This window comes from Falco biarmicus, chromosome 9 (genome assembly GCF_023638135.1).
Source record: "Falco biarmicus isolate bFalBia1 chromosome 9, bFalBia1.pri, whole genome shotgun sequence".
Taxonomy (NCBI): domain Eukaryota; kingdom Metazoa; phylum Chordata; class Aves; order Falconiformes; family Falconidae; genus Falco; species Falco biarmicus.
The window spans coordinates 18,383,575-18,397,637 of NC_079296.1; the positions used below are offsets into that span (position 1 = coordinate 18,383,575).

Below are 14,063 nucleotides of genomic sequence, written 5' to 3' on the forward strand. Positions count from 1 at the left end.
CAAGGGGCGGGGGGGTGGGGGGGGTGGGAATAACAAAATAGCAACATCCATCATTAAGCTAAATACAATTGGTCACACTTAACCTCTGATAATTTAACCATGCCGAGTACCTTTTACTCAGAAAAAACTGTAATGCAATCTATAAATATCAGTGAGGCCACCGATGGCTGAGCTGGGGAGTTTGACCTCGAGGTTTCTGATTTAAATGTCCTGGGTTATGAGCACAGCATGCTGCAGCCATTGACTGCTGTGCGGGTTCAGTGCTGACAGATGTCCCTTTCCAGATCTGTAAAGGGGAATGAATGAAAAGCCTCCACGCTATTCATGGCTGCCAAACAGCACATTTTTAAATGCAACCGAGAGTCGCATCCTTCTACAGCCTGCTGATACAGCCCCAAATAGATATCTCTCCTGCAAGCAGTCTACCTTCTTATTTTTCTATGCATGCCATTGTTTCAAGTCTTTCTGCTTTTGTGCAAAAGCGTAGAGCCTTCTCACCAGGGACATAATTCTGTTTGCAAGGGCGGAGTGTGACCTCAGTCTTCTGCTCTCCCCGAAAGAACGTATCTTCCATTGACGTCAAGGGCTCTGCACACGGAGGGAGGGAGATAAGCATACTGGAGGCAAGATCTGCTCTGTGAATGAGAATGGAGAATTTTGCTGTAGGAATTTACAAGCCTCTTGCAGTCTCCTCTCTTGATTAAAGCCGGTGGGATTATTACACAAATTCAGCTGCTGAGTCCTGGCTATCAGAAAGCTGCCTCATGCAGGGCTTTCTGCTGTTAACCCATCTCAATTGTTTGGGCAAGACAAAAACCACCATTCTCTGAAAAAAGCAGGTCAGATGCAAAAAGGGTTGTGTCGGAGGGGAGTCGCTGACAGCTCTCTGTATGGGAGGTCACACCTGCAAGCTCTGAGGAGCTGTTAGAAAACCTACATCCTGCTTGTGGTGCAGACTTTAAGCAATACGGACCTGTGGGTTACATTAGGGGGGGGTTATACCCAGTCTTATTCATGGCTTTACTGAGAGGAAAAAATGGGGATGTCTGTGGGGCTTAGCGTAGTGCTGCAGATGAGCTCTTTGTGAGCCAGTAACCCAAGCACGTAGAGCAGCACGGGGCAGAGCAGGCACACTGCGAAGGCTCCCCAGGAGCAGAGCTGCCCTAGCTAAGAGCCCCCCGCTAATTAGCCTGAGCACACCACCACCCTGACGTGGCACTGCTGTATACATGTCTGCAGCAAACCTGGTCTGTGCGGGGTCAGGGATCGTTGCATCCTGCTCTGCTCCGCACACAGATGTGCCCAGAGTCAGCAAAGGGACAACAGCCTCGCCTGCCAGCACGCCTCTCCCTGCAACCGCGTTTCTCAGCCTCACTTTGTCTGCTCCTGGTTCTTCTGAGACCCAAGAACTGGGAGGCAACTTTGAGCTGCCCAGCTTAGATGTACCCCAGCACCCTCAGAAACGCACCCAGAGAATACAGCACTCTGCACAAACAGGCTTTCGAGAAAAGCTGCTTATTACAAACTTAACTACAGCAACAACAGACCAACGGCACGATTACACTATGGTGTACATTTAACCAGGATTACCTAACGTTAAGTTTGAGTGTTAAGATTTCCCGTACTCTCATGCACAATACTGTTTCACACTTACTTTTTTTGTGGTTTTGCAGTGTATTGGTCAGGTTTTATGCACACCGCTAGCAAGTTTCAGTCACAAACAAGAGACAACCTAGGTGTGAAAAGATGCATGTATAATAGCTAAAGGCGAGTTTTCTGCAGCAAAACCTGGAGGGAAGGGAATGCTGTCAGTATGCCAGTGATTTTCCTGGCTGGACTGCTATACCTTGTGGAACCTGTACCAGAAACTTCTGCACACGAGTCCTAGGCAGGAACCCTGAAGAAAGTGATGCCCATCTGTGTAGATGGCATATCACATCACAGAATTTAAGAAATATTACTAACTGTACACTCAGAGCCTGAGTGAGGAGGCATAGACAAAAGGTGAATCTTCAGTCTGACCCCTCAGACTTTCTGGTGTTACATGCCAGCACAGCTAACCTCACGTGTGCTCTCAAAGGCTGAGGACAGGGGAGCAGGGCTGGTTTATGGGCTCATGGATGCATCATATTCCACAAAGCAAAAAAAAAATAATATCTGCCTTTGCTTAGACAAAAGGTAAACATTGTGAATGAAACATGAATGGACAGAAACTTCTAAGGTCCTTACCCGCTCAGCCTGCTTCAGGGTCAAAGCTCATTCATAAATGCTTTGGCATTGCAAAGGAAGGAACCAGATACGCATTTACAGCTGAAAGCCGCCTCCTTTCCTGTTTTCCTCCAGCCTAGACAAGCTGGGGGCAGGTATGTTAGAACAATATAGTAAATGATCAGCTTTGATATACATAAAACATTGCTGATGTGGTTTTCAGATGATTCATATAACCAGCTGCAAGTTATCGGTTAAGGTTTCTCGGCTTCGATCACAACATTCATTCATTGTTTCTGCTCGAAACTTCAGAAAACAACATCTGAAAATGCCTACTGAAGTGTTTAATATGAAGCTGAGGGAGAAGCAAATGACAGATCATATCCTGAAGTACAAGCTCTCTTTTTCATTTTCTTACTCTTCCTACACAGAACCGCAAATTTATAAATCGTGATAGTACCAAGGTTTGTCAAAATCTTCCTACATAAAAATGACTCCCTGCCAAAATGCTGCAGCTGTGAGTTCCCCGGGTTGACTGCTCTTATGTATTAATTTTTTTCAACCATTAAGTATTGCTCTGTTCTTTCCAGCATATTGGAATATGTTTAGAAGGCCAAAACACAAGGAAAAATGTGATGCTAATGCCTCATCAGTACGATTTTACACAGTATTTTTTCTGTTCTCTAGTTACCTCTTTTTTGAAGAAAGGGCACATACGAATTTCCACAATATTCCGATCAATTAAATTAAGGCATTTCCTCCAGTTCTCCTTTTTTCTCCCTCCCCCTAGGATTTCACATAAATTGCTGGTTGTCTAGATGCCAGGGGAAATCAAGAATTAAAATACAGAGCCATCCAAAACATCCTCAAGACCGTAGCCTGACACTGTGGTTTCTGTCAGCAACCACACTTTCATCTTATTGGGATGCCCTTGAAAAAAACTACTGCTGTCGGAAGCAAAACCTGTGCCCAATTCATGGAATACATGAATGCAATATAAACCTTCACAGGCCAAGAAATTCCACAGACACCGCACAGATTAGCTGTGATAACATCTCTTCCCATAATATTGAATGGCGACAGAAATAAAAGATGAATGTTTTTAACATTCAAAAATCCAGGGCCAGCTCAACCCCTGAAGCGGGGCAGTGTGTGTACTGCTGCACGGGAAGAAGCTGCCTAAAAGCTGGCCTGCCTCATAGTGGAAAGATCTACTTCATGCGGGGAGATCTGAGAAGGGCACAGAGCCTTCACAGCAGCACAGCAGCATCTCTTTGGTGTTTGTTCTTCTGGCACCTCTGCCATTAGAGCTACGCTCCGGGCACACCTCGGCAGAGTGGTGCTCGGGCACACTGCTGCAAATGCTGCAGCTCCTGGCAGCGTAGGATGCTCCTGCGAGGGCTGCCCAGCTTCTCTCCTGACGCACCGGTCAGTGCCGTGAGATGTGCCCGCTGCAGAGTGAAGGCCAGTTGGAACAGCTGCTACAAGGTGACGTTTCAAAGGGCAGAGCTGGCCACCCCATCCTGGCTAGGGCTAGCAGGTCTTGATCATGAATATCCATCCGTTCTGTGAACCACATCAGTTTCTCAGGCCTTCAAAAGCCAGATGTTTAAATTCAGACTCATTGTCTTCTGTTGCTGTAAATCAGAGTGAACTGTAGTGTTGTGCAGCCATGAAATAACGGCCTCAGAAAGCGGGAGTTAGAGTACTTCGAGATGTAACCTGTCTATAGAAACAAGTATGCATGTATTGGGTACTTCCAAGCATCCTCTTAATCCACCTCAACCAGGATACCCCGAGAAGCATGACCCTTCAAATGCTAGCAAGAAGGCAGGACAGCCTTTGGGATGGCCTCCAAAGCACCCTACTGCAGCAACGTCTGTGAGCGTGATGGTCAAAAAGGCAAAGGGAGATAATATAGTTGAGGCAGTGACTTTGCTGGAAAGCACAGCTCAACACAAAAGACAGTGGATCAGTTGCTCCCAGTCCAAGGGCTTGCTTTCTAGATGGCAGTGCCCCTTCCACATCCTTTGGGCTTGCTTCAGGGGGCAATGCCCAAAGGATCAGCACAGAGGTGTACGTTTAAAACCCCTCAGCTGTGACACCTTCCCCTAGTCACACAAGTACGCTTCTCATGGCATGTTTATGTGAAACCCTGCAGGGCAACGTAATTGCACTCCTGTTAATTTCCTGTTCATCGTTTATTAGCATCTTGTGATACGTAAAGAGCTCTTCCTATCCTGTAGGCAGGATACCGGTCAGCGAAATGAGGAAGCTTCCAGGCCACTGTAATCTGTCCCTGGCTGAGACTCTCCTTAGTGCCACGACACAAACCCAAGGAGGGCTATGTCAAGGACTTGTGTGGCCTTATTTGTTACCGAATGTGGAGATGACACTATGCATCACAGTCATCTTTGGTGCCGCTCTCACCTCGGCTGAGTGATGGTCAGGGTGGATTCATCCCCCGCCTGTCTGCAGCTGAGACGTGGGTACCACACACAGACAAGAGCAGCTGAAAGCTCTCTGGGGCTCTGTTCACACTTTGTGTTGAGCAGCGGTGTCCCATCTCCTGCCAGAAGCTCTCAGGAGTTTTCCACACTCCGTTGATCTCTTCACAGCACACTCAGCCAGGCCAGAGCAGCTCACTGGGAGACTTCCACGGCAAGCTCAAAGGGCCCGGCGAAGAATTTCTGACACTTCCCCCAGCTGCCCAGATAACCAGGAGGGAGAAGCAACGACTGGCACAGCCGTGCTGGATGGCAGCAAGTTCAAACAGACGTGACGAGCCACAGAAGGCTGGGAAGGAAGGAGAGCTGTGCTTCTAGCCCCAGGTGTGAGCTCTTTCCCCAGAAAACAGATTTCGTGCTCCTCAGTGGTTTTTTGGCAGCCTGTGCTGAGACCCGCTGGTGAAAACAGCAAGGTGCCTGGTCAGGAGCTGGCCCCGTGCCTGCCCACAGCCAGGCGTGCCAAGTTGGACGTGACTGCTTGTCTCAGACAGCTCCTCGTCCATGGCATGGCACAGCACGGCATGGCTCTGGCCCTTCCTCCACACAAATGCAGCAAACGTACATCATCCACGGAGGGAGGCATCTTCAGACCTCCCAGGCTGGGACAGATCTGGCAGTAGATGGCTTGTTTTCAAACAGGGGACTCAAAAACCCAGTAAAGTCTCAGGGCTCGAATGGCAGGCAGGATGAGTGCAGGTCGACCTTCCCTGGGGAGATTTCAGGCTGATTATGAAGAAGTAGAGCACGTGGAGCAAAGGACCAGCTCAAGCTGCTAAAACTGCCCAGGCAGGACAGTGAGGTTACCCCATGGGGGTTACAGGGGTTATTCTGAAGGGACGTGCTGTTGGTATATGAAGGATACCAGACATGAGGCTGAAGCAGACAGGCCATTAGGCTGCTCAACAGGTGCCTTGGGGAAGGAACCCCACTTCTGCCGATTCAGCAAGCCAAAGGAACATCTGTGCTGCGCTGTGCTGACCCAGCTCAGCCTCTGCTGACAGATTCAGCACTTGAAGGAGATCATTGGCTGCTGGTCCCCCATTTAGCTGTACGGCAGCAGGAACAGGTCCCAGCCAAAGGAAACGTTTTTCCTACGGCGCTGCCATCAACACCTGCTAAGAACCCAGCATTGCGCTCCTGAACCAAAGGCACACGCTTTAGGAGAGCCCACGCACTGTAACGAATACACAGCCGCAGGGAAAGGGCACTTCAGATGCCGTGACTGGTGTAGTACAGGCATTGTGTGTGGTGACTTTGGCGCTTTGAAGTTTAAATCTCAGTGACGAGGAGGAGGTGCAGGCTCTCTGCCTGCAGAGGGACTTTGAAGACGTTGCCCAAAGCCTCAAAAGATTTTTCTTAAGAGGACAGGATGAGTCAGGGGCGCCAGTGCTGACGGACATCTTCACCAGTACGAAGCCAGTTCAGACTGGCACACCATCGTTCTAATGCAGACAGCTTCCTGCTACCATCTCACTGTAATTTAGAAAACCCAGGTGCTAACTCCAGCACTCACAAAAGTCTTGTTCAATGACTGAAGGTGTTATTTTGAAATAAACAGGGGACGTGATAAAGATGCTATATAGAAAACACCCTGAATAGGCTTTAAGAATAGGATTACCTATTGAAACAGGCTAGATGGTGCTTGTGGTGCTCCTGGCATGTTACTCCTGCCCTGCTCTGATCTCACCAGGACCACCGCTACCCTTCGCGAGCCCATTCATGCAGTAGAAAGGGGAGGGAGGTTTTACCATTCCACCTCTAGTGACAATTTACACAGAATGACTGAAATAAAGAGAAAATTCACACTCACCGACTGATAAAGCACTAAAAACCAATAAACCGTGATGTGCCAGTGGTAGGAATTAAGGGTGGCTGAAGAGAAAAACATCTAAAAGGCAGGGAACAGTGCTAGGAAGGCGACAGATCCTCTACAGAGACAGTGACAGGGAAATTAGAGAAAGAACACAGAGGCGGATGTTAGAAAAATATAATGTTCCTGTGGGTGTATCACTTATCAGCCATTCTTGCACATAAAATACATTTTTTGAACATTTAGAAAAGAAAAAGAATGACTGATCTGTAATTAACAGAAATAAAGGCCTGGCCCAGATCCTAGGCTAGAATAACATTCCTGAAAAAGTGAATTTTGCTGAAATATTGGCATTAGACAGGGCAGGGCTACTGCAGGAAGAAGGAAAATCCAGTATAATTGGACCAGTCTGCCCACTAAGAGCCACTCAGCTGGGGACCTCATTTAATAAGCCATTTAAATCCTATTTAACAAACCATTTAACAACAATATGACCCCACTGAAGGGAAATCCTGGGGGAACAATTTTGCATATTTGATACAGGCACCTTTTGCGTATCCTGCTGCCAATGTTTCCCTCTATGTCCTCCTTCCTGGGGCTCACTAAGGAAAGAAATCCCATGACAGAGCCACAGACGCAGTTTAGACTTTAAATGGGAATTGCCTGGACAGTCTCTCTCATCCTCCTCTCTCACTGGCACAAACCCACGCTCCATAGGAAGAAGGTATCTGACTTTACAGTCCCTCTGTCTCTCCCAGCAACCTGCAGCCTCGCAAGCCTGTTAGTTTTGATGGTCATCAGCACATGTACAGCCATGAAAGTCTCTTTCCTACCATCAGTCTGCCCCCGAATCTCCTGATTCCGAATGACAATCTGTGACCTTAAGCACTCACAGCTCTAGATGACACCAAAATTGGAGCAGCACCCTGCCTACACCACGTCTTTAATTACTGTGCTTACTTTACCTCTACTACTTGGCCTTCTACCTCCTCCTCCTCCTGTCTCAGTCTCCTGTTTTCATCCCCAACCTGTGCCAGCCGACGGAAAGCTGGGAATGTGGGCAAAGTTACCACCCCCTAAGTAGGCTGATTCTTCAAAGCAACTAGAACAACAAAGGGCAGCAATTTATCAGGAAAATATCAGCTGTCAAGAAAAGCAAATGCAAATAATTTCTCTGCTGACTGTTCTTTTCACGACTGCTGTGTAATTGTCTTGTTGATTCCCACAGCTGGATGCTGTAGCTTTCTCCTTGGCACATGTAATTGAAAATGATGCTGGAACAACTTGAGTAAATTGAAATTGATTTCATCAACTGCGTATGTGCGTATCAATGACACGTGTCTTTTTTTCCTCCCCTCCCGTTGTCCACTAGCATGTTCTCCAGCCCAGCAACTGTTGACATTTTGTTTGATGGCACATTTTCCCACTGGGAAATGATGCTTCCATTAAACCCAAGTGTTCCATGAGAAGGTATGCAATTTGTCAACATTTTCACTAAAGATGATCAAAACAATTCAGATTTGGCTGGTCTGGAATACTGCAATTTGATAAGGTCAAAATGCATCATCTTAGCTTCATCATTTAGATTTTTATGCTATTATAAAGTCATACAATTGAACACCATCCGATACTGGTGGAAAGCTAAATATCTCTGTCTCATCAAAATATTTCACTGAAATACTAACCAATGACAAAATGTGAGAGAGGAGAAACATTTTCTAAAAAGAAATTGCACAATTTGCATCCATGGGAAGTTTCACAGTCTTCAGTATTTGTTCTAATTGGACTCTCATCTGCTTCAATACTGCCCCTAGAACAGGATTTCCACGTGCCAACCAGACCACAACAGCCTGCAGTCCCAAGCGTGGGATTGCTAGACAGGGACATTTGCAAAATGGATTGCTGAAGAAACTTCTTTCATGTTGCCCTCTTACATAGAGACAAATCTTCATTGCTTCAAGGCAAAAGAAGAATATCAGTTGTTCTGGGCTTTGCTGCAACTAACTTGCCCTGTCCCTCACCGCTCTCATCCTCCTTTTGCCTCCTCCTCCATCCTTCCCTTTCCTGCCCTAGAAGCCACAGGCTGCACTTAATTGTTTTGCTCTTTTCCAATTCAGAAGGATGCTGGGGGTCTTGCAACAGGGTCTGTGGTTGTGCTGCATTTGTCTTAACCCATGCAAAGCAAAACGTGGGCAGCGTTGGACAGCCACATGCTTGGCTAGCCATGCCTCAGGATCAATGAGCACCATGCATTTAACTGCACTCTTGCATCAGCTTTCACTTCTAATTTCACCCCTTCTACGTCCATTTTGCAAAATCTCTGCATCTTCAGAGGACACTTTCTGATCCTCCAGAAGATACTCACAGTTCCTCTAACAGCTTTGTAAAACTCTAAAGAATTTTCATTTAAAATAGATTTATATGCACCTGCTTCCTCTTCCATTAACCTTTAGTACTTCCATTTTCTTCACCGTATGTTGTGAGTGCAGGCACTGGTCTGAGCAAAAGGAAGCTAAACATCTCCGTAGCTGTGGGCTTCTCATGTGGCAGTGTCAGGAGCCCAGCTGCCTAGGGGGTCCCTTCAAGAAATATGTCTGGTATGAAGATTTCTCTTACAACTGATGCTTTAACATGTAATAGCTGTATTTAAAACAACAAATGAACAAAACACCAATTGTTTTGGTGCACCTGAGCAAACAACTGAAGTATAACTTAGATCAAAAATTTTAATTACAGTATTAAAAAGGGTATTATCAACTAAATACAGCAACTGGAGAAACCACAGCTCATGAATATGCAAATTACCTAACAAAACCTTTCTGTAAACGCTTCAGTAATTTTCAGAGATAAACCTCAAACAAGCTGCCTCTTTCATTTGCAGTTCTATTTGTTGACAAATGTCCAGCGCTCTCTACCTTATTTTTAGGAGATATTCTTAATGCAGTCATCATTTAAAAGCACTTCTTGCAGATGAAATGCGTTAAATGTACCGAAGGTTCTCCTCCCACATTAAAGGGCATTCTGAAGCCTGACGTACAAGAATATTTATTTCCTTTTAACATTCAAGACGGTAGGTGACAACAGGTCACCTCACGCCTCAACATCTGGCAGTCCATGATGTAGCAAGTGTCATAAAACCAAAGACAAGATCAAACATTGAAATTTTATGGCCATCTAGGACAAAACTTGGGCAAGTAAAGACCTCAGGGAATTTGAAGAAGCTGTACCGATGTTGTCCCACAGGCTACAGTGGGAGCTTCACCTTTCTGCTCAGCTGAAAGAGTGGGAGAAACGGAAGGTGGGGAATATCCAGGGTCACGGGTCTGCTCAAACACATTGCTGAGGCTCTTCAGATTGTCCTGAAGAGCAGCATCAGGCTGCTCTCAGCAAGGAGGTGTGCTCTGAAGATGTGAGATGACTGTGCGCTGAAGTCAGTGTAAACCCTCCAATTACCTTGAAATTACTTGAGGTTCCTATCTGAACTGCTTGCCTGGAGAGTCCCAGCACCATGGTCAAGTGCCCTATGTCCTATTCTGCTACCTAAGAGGATGCAGATAGTCTCCCAAGATAAATGTATGAGCCAGCACCTCCCCTCCCCCTCCCTCACCCACAACTATGATCATCTCCACCATTGACACAAGATTCATTAGAGAAGGAATTAGAAAAACGTAACTGATCCATATGTGTTCCAAAGCGAGTTTGCTCTGCCATCACTTGTCTTCACTTCACAAGGTACCGAGCGGATCCCCACCTGCCCGCAGTGTGGAAACCCGGCGCTGCTGGAGCAGAACCACTTCTTGCCACCCAGCCTGTGCTGCTTTCTTTTCAGCTGCAGGAGGCTTGGCAGGGAAGTCAGAGCAGCCAGGGTCTGACTCACAGCAACAGCCACGGAGAGCAAGCGTGGATCTGATCTTGATTTCATAACACGCGCATTTTCGACGGCCACAGCATCAGCAGGGCTCCCTTGCCTCCCGTGTGCTGCCTGCCCTTCTGACAGCCTAGCCCTTAGGCTGGGCTTGGCTATGTGGGGAACATTTAATCCATCTGGTATGAAAGCACAGGCAGACTGCCTAGCTCTCACCTACCAGCAGGCTACACTGGTTTTTATTCTGATCGCTATAAGCAGGAAAACTTTCACCTATCATCTAGACCTCACCTGGGGAAAAGGAGCTTTAGAAGAGTTTGCCTTAGCCCAGAGACTTCCCTAGGGTGGTCCCAGGGCCTCCTTGGAAGCCACTCAAGGGTCTTGTGTTCTTCCGCTTACTCCAGTGCACCCCGAACAGCTATCACACACGTAATCCCAGCCTGAGACGCGAGACATGTACCCGCACCCAAGGGTCCTAAGGGCAGCCAAGGCCAGGCTGAGGGGCACGTGAATTGCTTAGGTGGGATGTGTGTGATACTCAGCTGTGGGCCTTCGCTGCCTCCAGGCTGAAAGCCTACAGCCCAAGCCTTAATTTCAAAGGTGATGTCACATAATTCATTATTTTTTTGCACTCCAAATCTTGTTCTATCAGTAAAGAGGAAGCACACCATACTAATAAATGTATGTGTATGTATTCATATATATATATATCTACACAAAAGGCCAAGCATTTATTGTTAGAATAACTGAAGTCTTAAGACCCTAATCAGTATTAATTCAGATCTATTTTTTTTTAATATTATTTACAAAAAAAGAATTAATATTAGCATGGTGTGAATTGTTATATGCACACAGTTAGTTTCTATCCTGTTCCCTGGTGCCGTCCTCCCCTTTCCCCCTCCGTCTGGGTCCCAAGGCCAGAGGTTTCATTCTGGCGTTTGGGGGGGAGGGGGTGCCCCAGCAAGCCTGACCAGCCGCCCTTCTGAGCCCTTGCAAACTCAGTGCAGGGGATGTGCATTTATTAGGCCAGGTCACGGCATTCGAGGGAAACCAGAACAGGTTCGTGAAGTATTTGAACACAGGAGTCTGGCATATCAGTGGCATAAGCAAGAGGAGAGAGGAGGATGGTTTGAGTTAAGAGGACAGTTCTGGCACAGGAATAAATGGGTGTGAAGTGGCTGTGGATAAACTCAGGTTAGAAAAAGAAGAAAAGCACTTAGGATCTGGAACAGTAAGAGCAGTGAAGGCAAAAAATCTAAGCAGTTTTAAGATGGACTGCTATCAGGGTAGAAAGGGAGTGTTTGGACATTATGGCAGTGGCAGGGACTGGACACGGTAATGCAGAAAAGGTTTCTGCAGGCTGACTGACTTGGGGATGGGGGAGAAGAGGGGAACCAAATACAAGTTTTCACAAAACATTTACAGAATATAAGTAATGGTCTAGTCCCCTTACCTGGATAGTTTTGTAACACATTCTTTCAAAGTTTATATATTCTGCGCAATATGAGGAGCCACAGGAGCTATAAGAACATAGAAAAGGGACAAAACCCAAGCAGTTAAAAATGCAATTGCGATGCCTCTGCCTAAGGACTGCTCTTCTGCAAGCAGGTATCAGGTACTAGCCACAGTTATAATGTATTTGATCTCGTGAATCTCTGCATTTTTGCACAGAGGTTATCCACCACTTCCTCTAGCATTCCTTCTCTTGGAGCCCTCCTCACCCATCACCTCCAACAAATGCATTAGTAAAAGCATCAGTGTAGCTGGGAAATAACATCAACACCCCACATAAACCTACAGCTTTGTCAAAGAGCTGCTGGGTTAGGCTGTTGTGGAGCTGAGGTATGTCGGAAAGGATCCCAGATAAATTACCCTGATTTCTGGAAACCCATGTCTTCCTTCCTTAGGTGTATTTCTATACCCAACTATTGTGCACGTCAGAAGCTTCAAACACGTTTGTTCAAGCCGCTGTTTTACAGCTTGACCACAGCCTTGTTCTTTACAAGAGGAAGCAAAGCTTCAGAAAGTGGCAATTAGCTCTGTAGCCCCAAGACACACGCGGCTTTGGTAATTTCATAGAAGCTCTTGATGATCTGGAAATGCCTGTAGCCTATATTCAGCTGGGGAGGGGGGGGGGGGGGGGAGGGGCCAGGGGGGCGGCCAGGGGTGATGGAGAGGGTAGGGTAGACGAAGAAACTCTGGTCTAAAACAAGAATAAAACAAGAACGTTAAGGAATACTTTGTGACTTGAAAAGAGGAGAGGATAATGTCCCACCTTGCCCTGCCACGGTTCAAGGGACAATGAGAACATCAGACAAAATTTTAACAAAGGAAAAAGACAATGTTTACAATGCACCTGTTCCTCTTCTGTGCAAAGCATGCACATGTGCACATTATGCACAGATGTATGGATGCTTGAACAGATCCTACCCCTCTCCACTACCTGTTACTTTTTTATCGCCTCAGACTGCAAACTATTTGGTCATAACCAGTTTGTTCCTATGGTTTTCCACAGCAGCAGGATGGCAGGCCTCCACAGTTTTGTTTAGGTCTTGGAGTGACAGCTACGATGAACACGCTATACTAAACGAAAACCTCCGTAATTTAGTAACACAGCACTTCTGTAAACACAGACTGAGCTCCAGAGGAGACTCGGGCAGAGCCTGCGACACTCGTATCACTGGAAACCCCAAATATCCTGGCTATGGGCAGTTCCTCTCGAAAAGAATGTGTGTGCAACTGTCGAGCTGCCCGGCACACTTATTTGTTCATTTCCATCTCTGAAGTAGGATGTGCATTTCCCACCTCACAGAGATGGAAAAAACCCCAGTGACTTTCTTTTCCTGCTCTGACTGCCAGGCGGCTGTCAGATCAAGGGATTAAGATACATTTTCCCCAGGATCCGGCCAATCTCATCTGGCTTTGTACATAGTTATTTTTAATTGCTTTTCTTCTCCCTTAAAGCCAACATAACTTTCCCATAGAATTAGAGTCAGTTATACTTCTAAATGCAAAAAGCAAATGTTTTTGACATAAAGTTAACTCTGCTCTTAAAAATAATTTTCAGCACCGAAGGCTGAACAAACAACTTCCTATCACAGCGATAGCATAACAAAAAAGGACTACAGTGCTCAGAAAAAGTCCTCAGCAACAAATAAAACATCACAGTTCATTTTTTACATTCAGATTTAATATTGATCATCTTAAGGCAGCTCTCGGTATACATCTGGAGAGGTATGATAAACTTAACAGGACTTAAAGATCCGCCTGTAAGTGGCACTGGCACAAAGTAGAATACCCCCAGCCCGTCTCCCAGGGAAGAGAAATGACTTTTGAGCCACCTTTCCAGTAAAGCCATCCCAACCTGGCCCATCCACGTGACTTTCCATAAGTGCAGTGAGTATGTGGCAGCTGAAATGCAGGGATATTGATGGGTAATTTTATGAGTGCTTCTGCCAATAGATGCTTCTACGCTGTACTTGATGGAGTGCTGAGCAATACTGATCGCCTGCAACACCCCCTCAATTTACAGGGATGAAAAAGCGCTCAGGACCTCACAGGATGTGTCCTCACTGACAAAGAGGGGAATGCCCTTTTCAACTCGCTGGGCAGAAAAGCAGTAAAAGGCAAAAGCAAGCCCTGAAACAAGGTAAGGTTCAGAGAATGGCTGTAA

At 46.4% G+C, this 14,063-nt stretch overlaps 1 protein-coding gene across 2 annotated transcripts in view; it reads right to left on the minus strand.

The window, feature by feature from the left end:
• The window catches only part of GRK5 (G protein-coupled receptor kinase 5), a 169,611-nt gene that overhangs the window by 121,222 nt on the left and 34,326 nt on the right, over positions 1–14,063 (minus strand). The window contains exon 2 of one of the 2 annotated variants that reach the window (XM_056350675.1): positions 11,844–11,910. The exons of the other annotated variant lie outside the window; for it this stretch is intronic. The gene's annotated coding sequence lies outside the window, so the exon portion shown is untranslated. The remainder of the gene's footprint in view (positions 1–11,843; positions 11,911–14,063) is intronic. 2 annotated transcript variants of the gene reach the window in all.